A 19,372-nucleotide genomic window follows, 5' to 3' on the forward strand; every position below is an offset into this window, starting at 1 on the left:
TTACTGACCCCTCCCTGCCTCCCACGCTCTGCCCCTGCACGCCCACCACTGCCGTCATGGCAGCTAACCAGGGCTGGACGAGCTCCCTGTACGGCTCCTCCTTAACTGCCCAGTGGGGTCAGCCCTGGAGCATGGGTCGTTCGGTCTGAGCATTATTAGCGTTGATTTGTGCTGCAGCAGCACCTGGGAGTCATGGACCAGACCCCCATGGTGCCGCTTTGGCACACCCTCTTCCTTGCTCCGCCGTCCAGCTGTCTCCGAGGGAACGCGCTCTGGAGTAAATTGGGGGAGGCATTTGGAGGAGGAAATGTAGGACGCAAGAGGGACTGGATGCAGAGAGTTAGCTCCCCACCCTTTCCACTGGGTATCAGCCCAAAGCCAACAGCCAGAAGCTAGAGCTTCCCCAATGTGTATCGGTCACCCCGGACCCTTTGGTGGTTCAGAGCCAGGGGAGCACCTGTTCTCCATGACAATAACAGCCAGAGGAGGTACCCTTCGGCTGGGTCACTATGGAAACATCCCTATAAGCTCCTTGGGGCAGAGGTTTATACGTCCTCTGTTTTGTACAGCCTTGAGCACGCTCAGTTAATACTAACCAGCATGGGACAGTCCAAGTGAAATGTACAGCTAATTAGTCAGCCCCAGGGACTGTGCTGTGCCGAGGGGCAGGATCTCTTTGTAAACTGTAAACCAAGCCTCTGCGGCAGCTGTCGCTCTGCTGAGTGGTTGACCTAGGCCAGGGCAGTGAATTGGTGAGAGGAGGCTGTTTTGCACAGCGCTGGTCAGTTTTGCAGCCTGCTTGGGCACTAGGGTCGTGCAGTGTGAATTGACCTGCTTGTGGGCCCGTCCAAGCCATCGGAGCGCAGGATTCTGACTCTGCGCATAACGGAGAGATGCTGTTTGTCGGGATCTTTAGTGGGGGTGAATGGTGCTAGACAGATAGCTCTAGGGACTGAAGTCCTCTGTCCCCAGCCTGGGCCCGGCCATGCAAACTCACCCTCCACCCCCAGTCCAGTCAGTATGCGCTAAGCCTGCTCTACAAGGCCTGGCCAGAGTGACAAGAAGCGTTCAGTCTCCACAGTCCAGCTCTTTGAGGAGACGGCCAACAAGGGAAAGCCCAATGCAAATGTGTCTTGAGCGATGAGGATGCTGTCCCCAAGGGAATGCACACAGACCACCAAGCCACATCCCATGGGCCACCACGGAGGTACTGGGTGATAGGAGCTGCCAACTGGGGCTGCTTTTGCAGGGTTTCCGAGAGGCGAACTGCTGCCTGCATGGCTCCCAATCTCCCTCAGACAAACATTAAAACCAGTTGAGATTGACCCCCCCTTAAACCAGCCATCCTCGCTGCTCGGCGACGCCCGCTAACAAAAACAAATTAACTTGTATAAGCATTAATTTCCCAGCATACATACATCCCGGCTTCATAATGATGGAGCTCCCAGGGGCCAGGGGTTTTGGCACATTGTAATGAGGCGCGTACACGCTGTAGTAAAAGTACTTCTAATAGGATTTATTTACTGTAATTGTGATTCGAGGCACAGTGCCATTAGCGGGAGAGCTGCTGGCCGCTCGCGGGCCCTGCGAGGAAGGGGCACATTAAGTGGTTTGTGACGAGCTTAGAGAACTACGGCAACCAAAATGGAGAGCGTCTCCAAAGCCAGAATTCTGCTGCACTGGGAAATTGAGAGAGCTCCCATCAGGGTCAATGGAGGAAGGGGGTGAGGGGGGGGCTTCTCCTGGGGGAGCTGCGGGGCTTGGGGAGCCATCGGGCCTGGCTTGCTTGGACTCTCGCCTCAGAAAGGCAATGGGGCTCTGGGCAGGAGCCAGGTTCTGCCACCGTTACTGCCGCAGAGTAGTACCTGACTGCGAGCCGTGTGAGGCGCAGAGTGAGTAAGGAGGGGTCTGGCCCATGGGACTCTGCCCGGCTGCCTTCTGTCGTTCGGGTCAGTGCCCTGAGGGCGTGTGCCCCTTACAGACCCCACAGGACTTCATTGTGATTGCACACTGCTCAGCGCTGGGGTGCCCGCTGCTGGCTCCGTGGCACCGGGACGGGCTCTCACAGCTGAGCCGTGCTGGGGAAGTAGGCCTGGCCCAGCGAGCTGCCTCCTGGGCTGGTGGTCCTGGACACATGAGCCGCTGCTGGGGCTGTGTTCCAGCTGCCACGTTAGGGCAGGGAGGGAAGGTGGGTTGCAAAGAGCTGCCCGGTGCCAGCAGCCCCTATGCCATGGAGAGGGCGAGGGCGATCCAAGGACGTGCAGCTCCTCCTGCTGCTCTTTAGTCTCCCGGCCAGCCCAAACTTTCCTCCCCTGGCTGGGAGAGGCTAACACTGCATCCGAGCCTCTCCGCTCTGGGCTGGTTCTCCTGCTGCTGCCTGTCTGCTCTGAGCTGGGTCCTGGTTTAGGGCCTTTTGGCCCTTCCACGTCTGGGACAAATCACAGGCTGTCCCAGCCCTCCAGACGCTCCACGCTGGGGCCCAGGACGGGGCCAAGTCAGAACAGAGCCGTGGTGCCGGCTGGAAGGGTAGCTCATTGCCTTAGTGCTCAGGTGCCAGGTCTGGAGTCTGGCCCGCGGCACTGGCTGGGGAAGGGGAGCTCGTGGTCTTCCTCCTGCTTGACCTGCCGGGAGAACGGAGCCCAGGTGCTCCCAACCTTTAACAGAGGCCGGGCGGCACCATGGAGACGGCCCAGGTGCACGAAAGGAAGAACCGACCCCACCCCCGGTTTGTTTTTTCTCAACCGGGAGTGAAATGGGAAAGGAGAGCTGGGGGGGAAATGAAAAGCCTTCTTTATTTAACTGTTTCTCACTCCATTTGCTCTACCCGGGCTTGGAGAAGCAGAGCTAACAAGGTGCTGATTGACTCTCTCTGGAACACTAAATATTACAGTGCGGCAGCCACTCCGATGAGCCCCATTAAGCCTCTTCAGTGTGATGAAGGGGAATTTGCATAAAGACGGCATTGTTCCACCCCTCTAGGCACCAAATGAGTCTCTCTTCCAAGGAGAGGAGCCTCTCATTTCCTAGCGGAGGTGTCAAATTAATTCTGTCGGAGGTCTGCTCACCTGTGATTTCATTAAGGGAAAGGTGAAAGGGGAGAAATACAATTCAAATGAGATAATTAAAAACTCCGATTAGCAATTACACACCGAGCAGTGTCCTGAAAGCGGCTGCGTGCGGCGCGTTTATTAAAGCTCACACATGCAGACTGGTGCGGGGAGGGAGTGGGACAGGTCGTGGGCCTGTTTGCAAGTTAGTTGGCATGAAACTTGTGTTGATTGTAACACGGTACAAATCCTGGTATCTCTCTGGGAGTGTATCCACGAACTCCTGTAACAAGCCAGCCCTCGATGCCCTGCATCGGCCTATTCTGTGCAAGTTATAGCTCTCAGCACAGCCTATTAATGTGGAGTCGGGTCTGTAAAGTCTCATATGGGCAAGGGCTCTAGAGTTCCTTTGGCTTTACAATGGGCCTCGGACTCCACCAGCTCCCTGGGGCCGACACCAGTTGTCGGCAGAGGGAAGGGGCTGTCCTTCAAACAAAAAGCGGAGCCAGATCTAGGTTCCTGGAGGGGGCAGAGAAGGTTTGTGGTGACGGACATTCCCAGCGGGATGGTGCAGTACTGGTGGAGCAGTGGTGGGTTACTCTCTCTATTGTCTAGGAGATGTCCCATGACCCCCACCTAGAATATTTGGTGAAACAAGCTGGTGGGAGACCTCTCTTGGCTGACAGTGCCTCAGGGTGGTTTTCCCACTGCTTTTTGCTTGTGAGACATCAGCCTGAGTTGGGAGTTGGGCCTCGTCAGGAGATCCCAGACCTGCTTGGATGCAGGAACGTTACCAAGGGCTGCTCTTGCCTAGCTCACTGGTTAAGTGTCCAGCTCAGTGCTCCATTAGTGCACCAGTGTCACACGAGCTTGTGCAAGAGGCCGCCCTGAATCCCAAGCAGTTCCAATGACCCTGTAGAAGACATCTGCTGTGTCCCCCACCGGCACAGCAGGATCCCAGGCTCTGTCAGTTCCAGGGACGTGCCATCCTGCATGATTTTCCATGTAATTTATACAAGATGATGGTTTGTGCAGGGTGTAATTCGCTGATTAAAAGGGTCCTTAACATCAGTTATAAAAGCAAATTATCCCATTGCTTGTGGCATCTGGAGTGAAGGATTTTGCACATTCCACATCCACTTCAGACTTAACGTTAATGGTCCGTTCAGAGCCCCGTTCTGTGGAGCGGAGCCAGGCGCGCCTCCTCTTCAAGGTCACACTTGCACGTTGTCTGGGGCTCTCTGGGCCCGAGACTCCGGCTTAGGATCCAGATCCAAACGGCTCCTCTGTCTGAGGCTCTTTGGTCCCAAGGTAGGAGAGGAGAGACTCAGGGTGCCGAGCTCAGGGGCCCACTGCATACCCACCTCCGCTCGTATTGTTCCCGCATGAGTCCATTGCCCTGGGAATACGCATGGGCAGCGTGTCTGATCCTTCTCCCCAAACACCCCGCAGTTACGTGGCTACAATGCCACACCGCCTTGGGCCGTGCTGAGTGTCACGCCGCAAGAAGGCGAGGCTGGGTCACTAACTGAGGGGAGACGTCTAAGGGACACAAGGTGCTGCACGTCATGGCAGTGGGGAGTCAGTACGTGACGCTCTGCTGCCTGTGTCCTTACTGAACGTACCCTGGCACGGCCTTAGGGGGCGCTGTGCTACCAGGGTGGCCTCTTTTAGATGAGCCATAAAACCATGGTTCTGACCACTTGTGGTCATTAAAGACCCTCTGGGAGGTTTTGCAAGCGCACAGAGCTGTTGACCCGGATGCCTTAAGGAAATTGGATAATTGCATTCTCCTGACTTAACGCCTCCCTTCCCAGCAGTTTCAAATGCACAATGGGATTCTTCTTCGCTCGCTCCCTAGGCTGCAGGGAATCTGGCCCTTGCAGTGCGCTCTGAAATGGCTGCTGTGATCCAGCCCAGCGGAGGGGTGAAGCCCAAGGTGTTTTGTTACCAGTTTAAATTTGCCACAGACGAGTGGCTGTGGGAGAAATTCCAGAAAGGCAGGAAGTTCCTACCTGGGGTCAGATGATCAGATGGTCTCCAAAAAGGCCTGCAAGGCTGGCCATGTCTTGGGCAGACGCCAAGTCGGTGGCACATTATTGGCATTTGCCCAGGCAAACAGAGGTGCTCCCAAGTGCAGTTACATTGATTCTGAAAATCGGGCCTATCAATGCAGCACGCAGGGAAGCGGGGCTGGGAGAAACCTTGCCCAGCATTGCTAACATCATGGAATCGGCAGCACTCAAAGGCACAGCTGCTGTGGCCATCTAGGCTGGGTCCTGGGCAGGAGTCACTCCATATTGGCCTTCAGCCTCAGGTGGGGCAATGGGTTTCCACACCCGCGATTCCTGAGCTGGTGGGGTTGCTCCCGTGGTTAAGGAATTTCTGTAACCCCAGACACGCCAGTGGAACATCTCCTAAAATCCGCAGTTCTCCCTGGTACCGTCGGCCAGCTCACAAGGTGGTGTCAAATCCCGCTGCTGCGGAGGGTGGAGACGTAACCCGTGCATCTCCGGCCTGGTTTGCATGGTGTGGCTGTGATTCACAAACCCTGCATTTGCATGGAGCGGGGCGGAGCTCAGCCACAGGGTCCCCAGAGAGTTATGTTAGAACTTTGGGATGCAAATCTCTGAACAGGAAGGACACTCAATAGTCTCTGTATGCAAAGGGGTGAGGAAGTGGCTGGTGTGCCTTTGCTGGCTGGAACGCAGGTGGCAGGTCTATTCCCAGGCTCTTAGCTAGCGCGGGGCTTTGGAGCTAGGACTTCTGGGTTCTGTCTCTGGGTCTCCCTCTCCTTCTCTTAGATAATGGAGATAATAAGAGTTCCCTGCCTAGTTCTGGGAGGCTCCATTAACGTGTGCGAAGCATGAGGAGACTGGGACAGGGGTGCCAGGAGAGCACCATGATTCTTATTACCCCCGGCTCCTCTTAGCCCCGGGACATTTGGGACGCTCCATGCCCTGGCAGCCTGCACGTTCTGCTCCTGGAATACTTAAGTGCACGAGGCGGGAGTGAGTCACCTGAACACACTGGCCCAGCTCCTCAGCTGGCACGTGTTGCTCCATTGAGACACTGAAAGAGCTCGGGGGAAGTTGTTGACTTCAGTAGCACGACGCTGATCTACACCAGCTGAGGATCTGGCCCTTGAACGTTGGAACGCTTAGCTGGACCTCACCTTCCATGGCTGAGCTGTTCCCTTGGAAGCCCGTGTTCGCTGGATTGGGCCCTTCTCACTGCTTGGGAAATGCCGGCAAGCGGGTCGTGCTTTTCTCACGAAGCTGTTTGTTCGAACAGTTTTCAGCAGGAGAGTTGGGCCCAGGAGCTGCTCTTGCCCCATGTGTAGCAGGGATCCTCAGACTGGTGGCTGGTCACCCAAGTCATGTCGCCTGCCTTCTCCTTCCTAAGTATAAAGTAGACGTCGCCTCCCTTATAAACAGGAACAACACCTCCAGCAATCACTGGGGCATTGAATCTTCAAGGGAGAGGGAAGGCTGGGACTGGGGTGCATGGCAGAGAGAGAGAGACCTGATACATTCAGGGATTTAAAATCTTTGCCTGTCCTTTTTTTGCACTGGAGAGAGCATTAGAGTTGGCCACATGTATGGACCCCATATTTAAAAGTTGCTGGGTCCATTCCTGATGGGGGGGGGCAGGGAGAGGGGAGAGAGAAAGAGGAAAAGCCCATTACATTGCCTGGCTAGCAGATTTACTTGCACTGGCCCCTTGGCCCCTGCCCACCGAGTAGCTGTGTGTGTAAGAGGCCAGGTGAGTGTTGCCCATGGGGCATGCCCATTTGCACATAAATCCATTAAATGGTGCATGAAGACAAGCTGCTTGCCACACGTGTGTGCAAAAATGCTGCTCGCATAAGTGTTTGCAGAGCAGCAAACCATAAACAGTGTCCTAGTGCCGTCAGCTCGCCCTGCGCATCAGGGTAGCAGACATGTATTTCCACTGCCCCCCACCTGGGCTCTTGCAATTCTCCCATCGTGCACTGTAACCTGTTGCTCAAAGTGCGGAATGGCAGGTGGAGCCAACGAATGCAGCTCCAAGTTACGATGACTGCACGCCCATCCCTAGCCTGGACTGGACACTTTTCCATCTGCTTCAATTATCAGAACTACCCCAACCCACTAAAACGTCCCAGGAGAAGGGGAGCAGAGCTGGGAGAGTTTTCTCACTCTCACTTCATCATTGTTGCTAGGGAAACCTCGTCCCTGGATCTTGTATTTAGCGGGTCTGTGTTCACAGGGCCACACGTCTGTCTCTCAGAAACTTCTTAAAAGCATGAGCTGGGGAGCAGACAAAGGCTGGGGGGGGGAGAGGGGAGGGAGGATGAAGAGTTGGGGGACTCTGTCAATGTGCAGTGTATGTTCCTTCGGTCCTTGTGATACAGGGATGTTTGTTCTCTTGCTGCATGTTCTCTGGGAACAGAGGGTGGTGGGGTGTATGGCCAGAGGTGGGGACTAGGTCTCTGTCCCCCTTTATCTCTCCCTTTCTGTGCCCTTTCACTCACTTTCTCATTGTCTCCAGTTTAAATCATTTGCCTGAGAGAAGCCTCTCTGCTTCGCCACTGCCTTCACCGTGTGTCGTTATTTACATCAGTGCAAAGCGGATGTCAAATGCTTCCCACTCAGAATTCTGCACTCGCATAGCTGGGGCCACTTCACACCGTCAGAGCAAAATGGGTCTGGTCCAAGTCCTGCCATTGGAAACAACTTCACATCATCTTTGTGATTTCATTTTTTTCCCAACTGTAAATATTTGTTAGGCCTTTCCTTTCTTTCCTCCCGCTGCCAGCCCTCATCCACCTGTCCTGAATCCCTCGGTGGGATTTCACATCCCATTCAAGGTGCTTATCCTCACACCTCCAATGCCCTGCACAGAACCAGTCAGGGGAGAGAATCATACCATGTGACAGACATCCAAACTAATCAAATAGCTTGGATTGAGAATACAGACTAGTTGCAACAAATTGCTGAAGAACTAGCGACAGACCAAGAATTATCCGCAGAGATTATTCAGGGAAGAATGTCATGTAACCAGTGAAGTTGAGAAAATCGCTAATAGGCAATTGACAAACAGGAAAAAAAGAGCAAAATGTCTCTTTCACTTTGAATTCTCCACCCAGCTCTAAGCCAACCCACCTCGTAGAGTCCATAGATTCATAGATTTTAAGGTCCAAAGAGACTATGATGATTATCTATTCTGATCCGCATACCACATACTATAGAATTTCACTCAGTAATTCCTGCATCAAGCTTCTGGCTGAGTTAGAGTGTATTGTCTAGCACAAAGGTAGGCAACCTATGGGCACGCGTGCCAAAGGCGGCATGCAAGCTGATTTTCAGTGGCCTCCACACTGCCCGGGTCCTGGCCACTGGTCCGGGGAGCTCTGCATTGTAATTTAATTTTAAATGAAGCTTCTTAAACATTTTAAAAACCTTATTTACTTTACATACAACAATAGTTTAGTTATATATTATAGACTTATAGAAAGAGACCTTCTAAAAACGTTAAAATGTATGACTGGCATGCGAAACCTTAAATTAGAGTGAATAAATGAAGATTCGGCACAGCACTTCTGAAAGGTTGCCGACCCCTGGTCTAGCAGGACACCCAATCTTGATTTAAAGCTTTGATGTCTGGAGAATCCACCATCTCCCTTTGTAGTGGTGGAAATACAGATCCTCAAGCCTATATTTGTTTTTCAAAAGACCCAAATTCTGCATGATGTAAAGTCTGGAACATCAGTATAGGAACCAAAAGAATTGTGAAAATGGAATTAGTCCATTACTAGATGGAAATGGTAGAATTATCAATAATAATGCAGAAAAGGCAGAAGTGGTCAGTAAATATTTCTGTTCTGTATTTGGGGAAAAAACAGACGACATCGTCTCATCAGATGGTGATGATAACACTATTTCCATTCCACTAGTATCCCTGGAGGATGTTGAACAGAAGTTACTGAAGTTAGATGTTTCTAAATCAGCAGGTCCAGATAACTTGCATCCAAGAGTTTTAAAAGAGCTGGCTGAGAAGCTCACTGGACTGTTAATGTTGATTTTCAATAATTTTTGAAGTACTGGGGAAGTCCCAGAATACTGAAAGAAAGCTAATGTTGTGCCAATTTTTACAAAGGGTAAGTGGGATGACCCGGGTAATTATAGGCCTGTCAGCCTGACATCGATCCCACACAAGACAACGGAGCAGCTGATACGGGACTTGATTATTAAAGAACTAAAGGAAGGTCATGTAATTAATGCACATCAACATGAGTTTATGGAAAATAGATCCTATCAGACTAACTTGATATCTTTTTTTGATGAGATTACAAGTTTGGTTAACAAAGGTAACAATGTTGACATAATATACTTAGACTTCTCTAAGGCATTTGACTTGGTCCCACACGACACTTTGATTAAAAAACTAGAATGATATAAAATGAATGTGGCACACATTAAATGGATTCAAAACTGGCTAACTGATAGGGTCTCATATGTAACAGTAAACAGGGAATCATCATCAAGCAGGCATGTTTCCAGTGGGGTCCCACAGGGTTTGGTTCTTGGCCCCTGCACTATTTAACATTTTTATCAATGACCTGGAAAAAACATGAAATCATCCATGATCAAGTTTGCAGATGACACAAACATTGGAGTGGTAAATAATGAAGAGGACAGGTCATATGATCGGTTTATAAACTGAGTGCAAGGAAACAATATGTGTTGACTACGGCTAAATGTACATGTATACATCTAGGAATAAAGAATATTGGCCACACTTACAGGATTGGGGACTCTATCCTGGGAAGCAGTGACTCTGAAAAAGATGTGTATGGTCGATAATCAGTTGAACATGAGCTCCCAGTGCGATGTTATGGCCAAAAGAGCTAATGCGACCCTGGGATTCGAAAACAGGGGAATCTCAAGTAGGAGCAGAGAGGTTATTTTATCACTGTATGTGGCACTTGTGTGACCGCTGCTGGAACACTGTGTCCAGATCTGGTGCCCACAAGTCAAGAAGGATGTTGCTAAATTGGAGAAGGTTCAGAGAAGAGCCACGCGAATGATGAAAGGATTAGAAAACCTGCCTTACAGTGATGGACTCAAGGAGCTCAGTCTCTTTAGCTTAAAAAAGAGAAGGTTAAGGGGTGACTTGATCACAGTCTACACAGGGAACATATATTTAATAATGGATTCTTCAATCTAGAGAAAGGCATAACAAGTTCCAGTGGCTGGAAGTTAAAGCTAGACAAATTCAGACTGTAACTAAGGCGTAAATCTTTAATGGTGAGAGTAATTAACCACTAGAACGAATTAGCAAGGGTTGTGGTAGATTCTCCATCACCAACAATTTTTAAATTGAGATTGGATTTTTTTCTAAAAGCTCTGCTCTGGGAATTATTTTGGGACAGGTCTCTGGCCTGAGTTATGCAGGAGGTCAGACTAGATGATCATAATGGTCCCTTCTGACCTTGGAATCCATGTTCTTTTTACCTGAACTGTAATTAATTTAGGCCCCAATTCTGCAGCTACATTTGCACAGGCACAGATTTGATTCCAAGATAAGGGCCATATATTGTAAGTTCTTTAAAGCACGGCCCCTCTCTCGGTCCGTGTCATGCTCAGAACACTGTCAGCACTCAATAATAACTGCTGCAAAAAATTAGTTCCCGTAATTAGAAAGCTGAATCTCTTGCATTGATTTGTGGCTGCCTTTTGATTCTGCAGGAATTTATTCCCTTGGAAAGAGCTCTCGCTATAGAAATCAGGGAATTATTGATGGGCTTGAACTCTCTGGTAACCCTCTTTGCTGAAGTGTTTCTGTGGATCCATTTGTGTGATTCTTGTCAGCTGTGAGAGAAGAATGGGAGGGGAAGTTTGGACATTTAGACCGAATTCTGCTTTCAATTACACTTGTGTCCATCCCAGTGATGTCTGTGGATTTACACCAGTATAACTGGGAGTAGGATTTTGGCCGTTTCGTCTGTAAAGAATTTAGATACAAATGGAAATTTTGGTGACTTATGAAGGGGACGGATGCACATGATGGTCTGGGACTCAGGTTCAATTTTCAGTTCTTCCACAACCTCCCTGTGTGAGCCTGGGCCAGTCACTTCATCGCTCTGGGGCTCAGCTCCCCAGCTGGAACATTGGGATATTGCTTCTCCTGGTGTCTTTAGATGAGCTCTTTGGGGGGGACAGTCTGTTCCTCTGCGCCTGTGTGGGGCTGGACTGGAGAAATGCCGCATGCATTACACATCAGGGGCTTTTGCACAGCCTGTGTTTGCTTGGCAGATCATTTCGGGCACACTACTCACCCCACCTTTTAGCCTGGCTCCTCCTCACCTCATTCCGGCAACTGAGCCGTAGGGGTGCGTGCTCCTGAATGATCCAGCATTCTCCACAGGGACCTGTGCTTTCCCTGAAGTTTGCTATTTCCCCGACAAACTCTTGTTTGTTTTCGTGCATCCAGATACATTCATTAACATCTCTGAGCCAGTTACACGTCCTGCTCTTGATCTTTTGATGCAAGAGCCTCCTGGGTTGGGAATTGCATTGATACCTGCTGGGATTTACAGATGGAGTCTGATGGGAAACACGTGCTCTGGGCATAGCTTGTGTATGACTCACTGGCTAGCCGATGACCATTTCTTGCCATACAGTAGTCATGGGATCATGCACTGGAAATCACAGAATCATAGCACTGGAAGGGACCTGGAGAGGTCATCTAGTCCAGTCCCCTACACTCAAGGCAGGACTCAGTATTATCTAGATTATCCCCGACAGGTATTTGTCTAACCTGCTCTTAAAAATCCCCAGTGATGGAAATTCCATAATCTACCTGGGCATACCAAATGCCAGCTCCAATCTCCTTGCCAGGTTTCACGTCAGAGAATTTTGTAAATGTTTCCTACAAATGTTGACACCACAAGTGACTTACCCAACGTACTGAATGTTTCAGGCATCCGGCTGGGGAAACACCATCATGAGATGTAGGTGACCAACCGCAAGTGCTGGATGATGTATCGTAAATAGTGAGCGCTCCAAAAAGGAGCTAATCACAGGCCTCTTGGCTGAAATCTTTTGCATAACCAATTGTGTGATGTTTGTGAATAATAGGCCAATTGCAGCGGCTGCTCCTGGAGAGCTGGTGAATAGAACAGGTGTTCATCGTGACTAGCTTGCTCTGGTCTAGTCCCAGGTTATTACAAGAACTGAGATTTGATACTGAGGTTCCTCAACACATTGAGACACACACTGCAGGAGCATTCGCATGGTAGCCGTTAAACTTCCCAGGCTTGCCCCAGCATTCCTGGGGCTGTATGTAAAACCTGGGATGGATTCTTTGGGGACTGCTTTCTTCTCTGAAGAGACGGGCCCCAGTACATTACACTTTGTAACCCATGTAAGAAAAAGGAGCCCTGATTCCCTGCCAACTTGCTGGTAAATATTGTTCATCCTTCTCTCCCTCGCCTCACTAATGTGAGGGCAATGCAAGGGCTTCTGGGATTGCAGAGATAATGAAATGATCAATGCTGTCCTGTTTCATTCCCAAACAAAGCCAGGGGCCCTGAAGCCTTCGCATTGTTCTGCAGGCAACAGGCTGCAATTTACTGGCTCCAGATGTGGTCGTTAGTGCTAATTTATGCTGGATTTGCACACTTTACCGATGTGCCAGGATCCTTTGTTCCCTTATCCGGATTATGCAGAAAATAAATCCAGGACAATGCTGTGGCGGCTTTATTGTTCTGTAGCTTTTCTCCAGCTTTTCATCCTAGTAGCTCAACAGCTCAACTTCTGGGTTCTCCTTCACCCTCTGTCCCTCCCAGTCTCTCTCATTCTCGCTCTTCATTCTTCTAGCAATGGCCCAAGAGGTTACTTAGCAGAGCCCACAGCAGCCAGGGATGATGTGCGCTTATCAGGTGGCAGCTTCCTTGTAGAATGGGCCATCTCCATCCGCTGGGGGAAGGCTCCCACAAAATAGAGCCGGTCTTGCACCACCACAGGACAACCCAGTGCCCCTGTCGGTTCTTGGCCATGGCACACTGCTTCCCAGCCCTGCTGGGCCACAGTCCCATGTTGACCACAGTCCCTGGGGCAGAGAGTTGAATTGCTAGAGATGCCTCGAAGCAGCAGTGGCAGCAGCATCCCCGTCTCTGTTGCTCAGGTATTCTTGATGATTATTTATTTGTTATTCGTGTTACCCTAGTGCCTAGGAGGCGTTACCCTCAGTGCTGTAGAAACACAGAACAGAAAGACAGCCTGTGCCTGAGAGCTGATGTTCTAAGGATAAGATGAGATGACAGATGGGGACAGACAGCTGACAGGGGCGTTCAAAGAAACAAAGGGACAGTGTTGCCTAGTGTGATAGGCCGTTGGCTTGGCACACCAGTGACCTCGCTGTTGCTGAGTTTTTAATGGGGTTGGTGATTGCAGAGCTGGTGGGGGGAGCACCCGGGGCTCCTGGTACTAGCTTCTCTCTCCTGACTTTGCCTCTTTCTCCCGTTCTCCTGGAATTTTCCTTTTCCTGTTTTGTTTTTTGGCTACTCACCGAGCTTTGTCTCATGATCAAACATTTTGCTTTCTTTCTTTTCGCTCCCGGTCACTAATTAACGAACTAAGGAAGAAATAAGGACTTTCCCTGCCTGGCTTGGGAGGGGCGGGTGAGGGGAGACGCTTCCGAAGAGGCTCTTCTATTCTCTGTCCCTGAAATGAAACAAATCCAGCCCCTTAAAGTGGACACCAGGGGCCAGGCTCATCCCTGCTGTGACTGCAGAAGCCCCTGTGGTTATACTGGGGCTGCAATGAGCTGGTCTGTCTGGTGGTGCCCCACCATCTCCTCCTTCCCTTTCCCAGGGTCGTCAGTGCTTTTAACCTTCCCTTCAGATACTCCCAGAGGCAGCAGGGAGGGTTGGGGTGACACATTCTCTTCTTTGCTGCACCCTTGGCTCATCCCTCAGGCTCCCTTTGGGGGCTCTGGCCATGGTGCTGAATGAATCATTCGTAACCCCAGGATCGCTTGGGGCCTAGCTCTGAAGTCAATGGGAATCGCAGGGCCTGGAGATGCTCTACCCCCTGTGGAATTGAGCCTGGGGATGGTAAAGGACTGCCCCATGGTGCCAGCTGGTGAGATCACTGCTCTGGGTCAGGTGTTTCAGTCTGAGGCCTTACTCCGTGCTGGGGTACGCCTTTTCATCCAGCACAAGTGGGTTCAGTCTCTAGTGATTGGGGCTGTTTTCTCTAATGTCATCTGACTTTACCATACTTAGTGGTTCATCACCCAGACTGCCTTCTGCTTTCTCGCCTCTCATTCCCCAGTGGCTGGGACAGTCCTTGCTTCCTGTTAATCGCTCTTGTTCCCCCGATATCTGCCTGGGTGAGCAGAGCCCCATTGTCCTGACAGGTGTATCCTGATAACAGAATGCTCAGACTCATGCATACTTAGCAGGCTCCCATCTAGCCTATGGCAGTAGCTATCCTGACAGTGATGCAACCAACTAACAATGTACAGAGGTAACAAACTGATAGACAATCTACACACTCGCATTGCTTCATGCACCCCTGAGAGGCAGCCCCTTCTGGGGCGACACTTGTAAACTGTTTAACATACCACAGCAACACTGCACAGCAGCCAAGTATGGGAACTCTGTGCTCTAGTGTCTGAGTTCTGTTCGGGGTCTGACCACTCTCAGCTGGGCTAGCAGCTCTGTGAGACCTGTAATCACCAGTAACATGCGCAGCAATCAAGATGGCATTTTGTTGTCTGTGAGGAATTTAAATCCCCCGCTCCCCAAGAACATAAGCATTTCTTTAGTTTAGGAAATGAATCACTGCGTGAAAACGCCATGCTGTTTATTCATATTCGCCAGGATCATGTGGAAATAACCCCATGCTACCATGCAAACATGCCTGGAAAATGACACAGTGTCCTTCAAAACCTTGAACCATGGTACGCTAAGGGGGTCTTTGTCTTGCCAAGTTGCTATCTCTTTCTCTCCTTCTCTCTGTTTTTCCCCCTGCATTCCTCATTAAAGAAGACTACAGATTCCCCAGCCTGTCTCCTGGTTTTATATTGAAAAGGCTAAATGATATGCTGACACCTTAATTATACCCTATTGTCACAATGTAGCATGGAAATGGTATGAGTGATATGAGAAGAATGGGTTGTAGCATGCATGTCAACTCCTTTGATTCACAATGGCAGATTGGAAATGACACAAATGGTGCCTTACTCCAGTCGCACCCCATGTGCATGGCATCTGCATTCCAAATGTCCTGACAGAAAGGAGATGAGGCTGCAATCCACTTGTGTGCAAAGAAGATTCTTTTTCTAACGCCGAGTTGGGATAGTCTGGGCAGGCTTCGAGACATGGGTCCTTCGGAGAATGTCCCACTGACAAAACCAGAAGATGAACTCTTGACCTCTGAACTTTGACCTCTGAATTGGAATAATAAGCCAGTAAAAGGTATTTGAGCAGTGGTGATGGAATGATAATCCCAGCATTATTTCACTGCTAGCGATCAGGAAAAATGGCAGTTATTCCCTCTATGGTGATCCCTCAGGGTTGAGGATGATCTCTTTCACGGGTTTTATTTTGTATAGGTCCTGTGGTGACTGAGAAGTCTGATCCTTGTGCTGCAGGCTTGTTGGCAGACGTTGCAGGTGATGTGGAAGGCAGGATTGGGCCACAATTGCTGCGTGACAGTCGTCTGTTGTTTTTCTGCCACCAGGACAAGGCAATTTTCCTCAAAAATGATTGTCCCTTCTCCGACAAGTGTTCGCCAGTTAGCCCTGTCTTGGGCTGCAGTCTCCCAGTGTGTGGTATCGATGCCATATCTCTTGATGTTTCTCTTGGTGGAGTCTTTGAAGCATTTCTTTTGGCCTCCCCGTTTCCTTTCTCCTTTGGTGAGTGGGGCGTACAATAATTGTTTTGATAGGCTTGCATCAGGTATGCTCACACAGTGCCTGCTCCACCTGAGTGGTGCTGGATAATCAGGGCCTCAGTACGGAAGGTGTTGGCCCCATGAGGACACTGACGTTACTGTGGCGATCCTCCAGAGAAAGTGCTGGGGCCGGTGTTCCAGGTTTTTCAGGTGTTTTCTGTAGGTCGCCCAAGTCTCGCAGCTGTAGAGGAGAGTTGGGATTCCAGTCACTATGGTGAATGATGGTGGGCTAGAAGGAAACTTCAGACATTGATGACAACATGGGAGTTTCTCCTATTTTATATATACATTCAAGAGCTATGGTTTGCCCTCAGCAAATTCAAGAAAATAGAGAAGTAGAAGCGTTATCTACCTAACAGTCCTTTCCCCACTACCTTGATGATCAGTGTTCATGGAGTAGCTTGGCTATGTGATTAATTAAAACACCTCTAATTAAAGGACATTGGTAGTGGCATCATATTATTGCAAACAACTGTTTGTTATATATAGCATCTTTCATTTGAAGATCTTAAAGATGACTCATTATGTATCGCAACCTGTCTGTGAGACAGGTACATACTATCCCTATTCTCCAGGGAGAGGTTAATCATAGAAACGTCAGAGTGGAAGGAACCTTGAGTGGTCAAGTCCAGCCCCCCCCCTTCTGTGGCAGGATCAAGTAAACTTAGACCAGCCCTGACAGGGGTTTGTCCAACCTGCTTTCTAAAACCTCTGGGGATGAGGATTCTACAACCTCCCTTGGAATGGCTTGATCCAAACCACATATTGAGTCAGTGACAGACTCAGGATTAGAACTCAAGACCTTCTGATGCCTAGCCCGTCTCACTGACTACTAGGCTACAGCTCCTCCTCTGAGGAGGAGGAGGAGGGCCCTTAGGAATGTAGGCATTGCCAGACTGGATCAGACCTGAGGTCCATCTGGTCCCCAGTCCTGTCTCCCACAGTGGCCAGCACCAGATGTCTCAGAGAAAGATGCAAGAAACCCTGCAGTAAGCAGGTGTGGGATGATCTGCCCCCTATCAGGGTCTCAGCTTAATCCCTCAGAGATGGACATGCGCCCTGAAGCATGAGTTCTTATCTCCATTCTGCACTCTTTTTCTTAGTGGTAACTATAAGTCTGGCTATCCCTCTTATCCATATAAATGTCCAATCCCTCTACGTTCTTGGCCTGAGCTATATCCTGTGGCAGTAAGTTCCACCGTCGAATTACACATTATAGGAAAAAGTATTTCTTTGTCACGGTTTTGAATGGACTGCCTTTCAGCTCCATTGACCGTCCTTGTTCCTGTGTTGTGCACCTGGCGCTCAGGGCGGGCGAAAAGGGTAGAAGGGTTTTGCTCAGTCACAGCCCTGGGCAAGAGACACTCTGAGAATCACTGAATTTTGCCAACAATCGAGTGACATAAACTGTATCCCTGAAAAGGAGGCCTTGCTGCTAGGCATTGCCCTCTCAGCCCGAGGCCTGGCTGGCAGCCATCCTGCAGGAGGTTCCGATATCAGAGGTGCACAGATCCAGGGCTGGGGTGGACTCTAAGGCTAGGTCTACACTATGGGGAGGGAGGGGGTCGACCTAAGATACACAAGTTCAGCTACGTGAATAGTGCAGCTGAAGTTGCGTATTTTAGGTTGACTTACCTGGCTGTGAGGACGGCGGCGAGTCGACCGCTGCCGCGCCACCGTCAACTCCGCTTCCGCCTCTTGCCGCGGTGGATTTCCGGAGTCGACGGCAGAGCCATTGGGGATCAATTTTGTCGCGTCTTCACTAGTCGCGATAAGTCGATCCCCAATAGATCGATTGCTACCCGCCGATCCGGCGGGTAGTGAAGACGTGCCCTCAGAGTTGGCATGCAGTTGAATATGTCCTCACTGAACTCCTTTCTGCATCAGAAACACTGGGCTCTCTTTCTCTTCAGCAAGAGTGAATCACAGCTCCCTTCACATTCATGAAGGGTGATTTATTAAAGATTATTTGTGGCAGAGTCTCGTGCATTGACAGGCCTTTGTGTTGCACAGAACACCAGAAACAAGTGGTGGCTGTTACATTTCCATGAAGAGGCCTCAGTCTGAACACCTGGCCGTAACCTCCTGTGACTGGCTGTTGCTAGCTGCACTTTGGCTTATCTGAGCCATCAGTGACATACACACGGAATTATCATTCTGGACTCTATCCTTTTGTGCACATCTCTCTGGTTATTGAGCACCAGTTAGCTGAGCATCTCCTAGCATCATGGCAGGACAACAACTGGTTACGTTGCAGGAGATATTTTTATTGATTGATTTGTTAGCGTCATATGCAAATCTCAAAAGTGCTTTACAACCTAAACACATATATAGCAAAATGCAGCCACCTCTTCGGCGACCTGTGGCAGCCATTATAACAGCACCCAGCAACAATGTGCGACTGCTATGGGACAGGCAGTGAAGCAGAACAAAGATCTAATTAAGGAACAGGTGAGTTTAGAGAGGTAGAATGCAGCGCTGTATTATTGCCTAGGCCAACAAGGCCTAGGCTTAGGGCGGCAAATTTTCAGGGGCGGAAGCTCCCCTCCGCGCCACGCCCCCTGCTCCAGCTCACCTCTGCTTCCTCTGCAAGCGCGCCGCAGTGTCCTGTTTCTCTCCCCTCCCAGCGCTTGCGCCGCAAAACAGCTGTTTCGTGGGGCAGGGAGGGAGGCGGAACGCCACGCGCTGGGGGAAGAGGCGGGGCCGGGGGCAGGGATTTGGGGAAGGGATCCAATAGGGGAAGGGAGGGGGCAGAGTTGGGGCGGGGACTTTGGGGACGGAGTTGGAAAGGGGGCGGGGAAAGGGGGCAGGGCCAGGGCGGCAATTATTTCCCGGCCTAGGGGCGGCAAAATTATTAATCCACCACTGGCAGAATGTAATTACTAGAAACAGGTCCCCGATGCACACTTTGGATGTGGACCCAGCTCTGACTTCTCTGAAGTGTTGGATGTAATCTGAATGCAACATCTCACTTCCTCAACATTCAACGTCGGAATAGTTCCAGGGTGTTGGTTCAGGGCCCCCTCTAATAATTACTCCATTGGAATTAGGCCAGGATATAGGTTCTCTCCCAAAGGGATTTTTAATGGCCACAAATGGTCAGAACCTCAGTTTCATATTAGATCAAAAAGACAGTGAATCCTGGCATCATGCTGGCTGGGGTCCTGCCTATTTAATCTCCACTCTCCCTTTTTATCCGGCATGTCCTCATCTTTCATCAGACTTCTCCGGATGCAAGGCAGGAAAATGTTCCTCTCTGGCTAATGACTTCATTTGAATTTTTGGTAATGAGAACTATTTAGTTTATTTGAGTAGAGTGGAACCCTCTTTGTTGGCGCAGACCCCAGCAGAAGCAGAAATGTGCCAATTAAGCAA

The sequence above is a fragment of the Malaclemys terrapin genome, chromosome 16 (genome assembly GCF_027887155.1).
Source record: "Malaclemys terrapin pileata isolate rMalTer1 chromosome 16, rMalTer1.hap1, whole genome shotgun sequence".
Classification (NCBI taxonomy): Eukaryota; Metazoa; Chordata; order Testudines; family Emydidae; genus Malaclemys; species Malaclemys terrapin.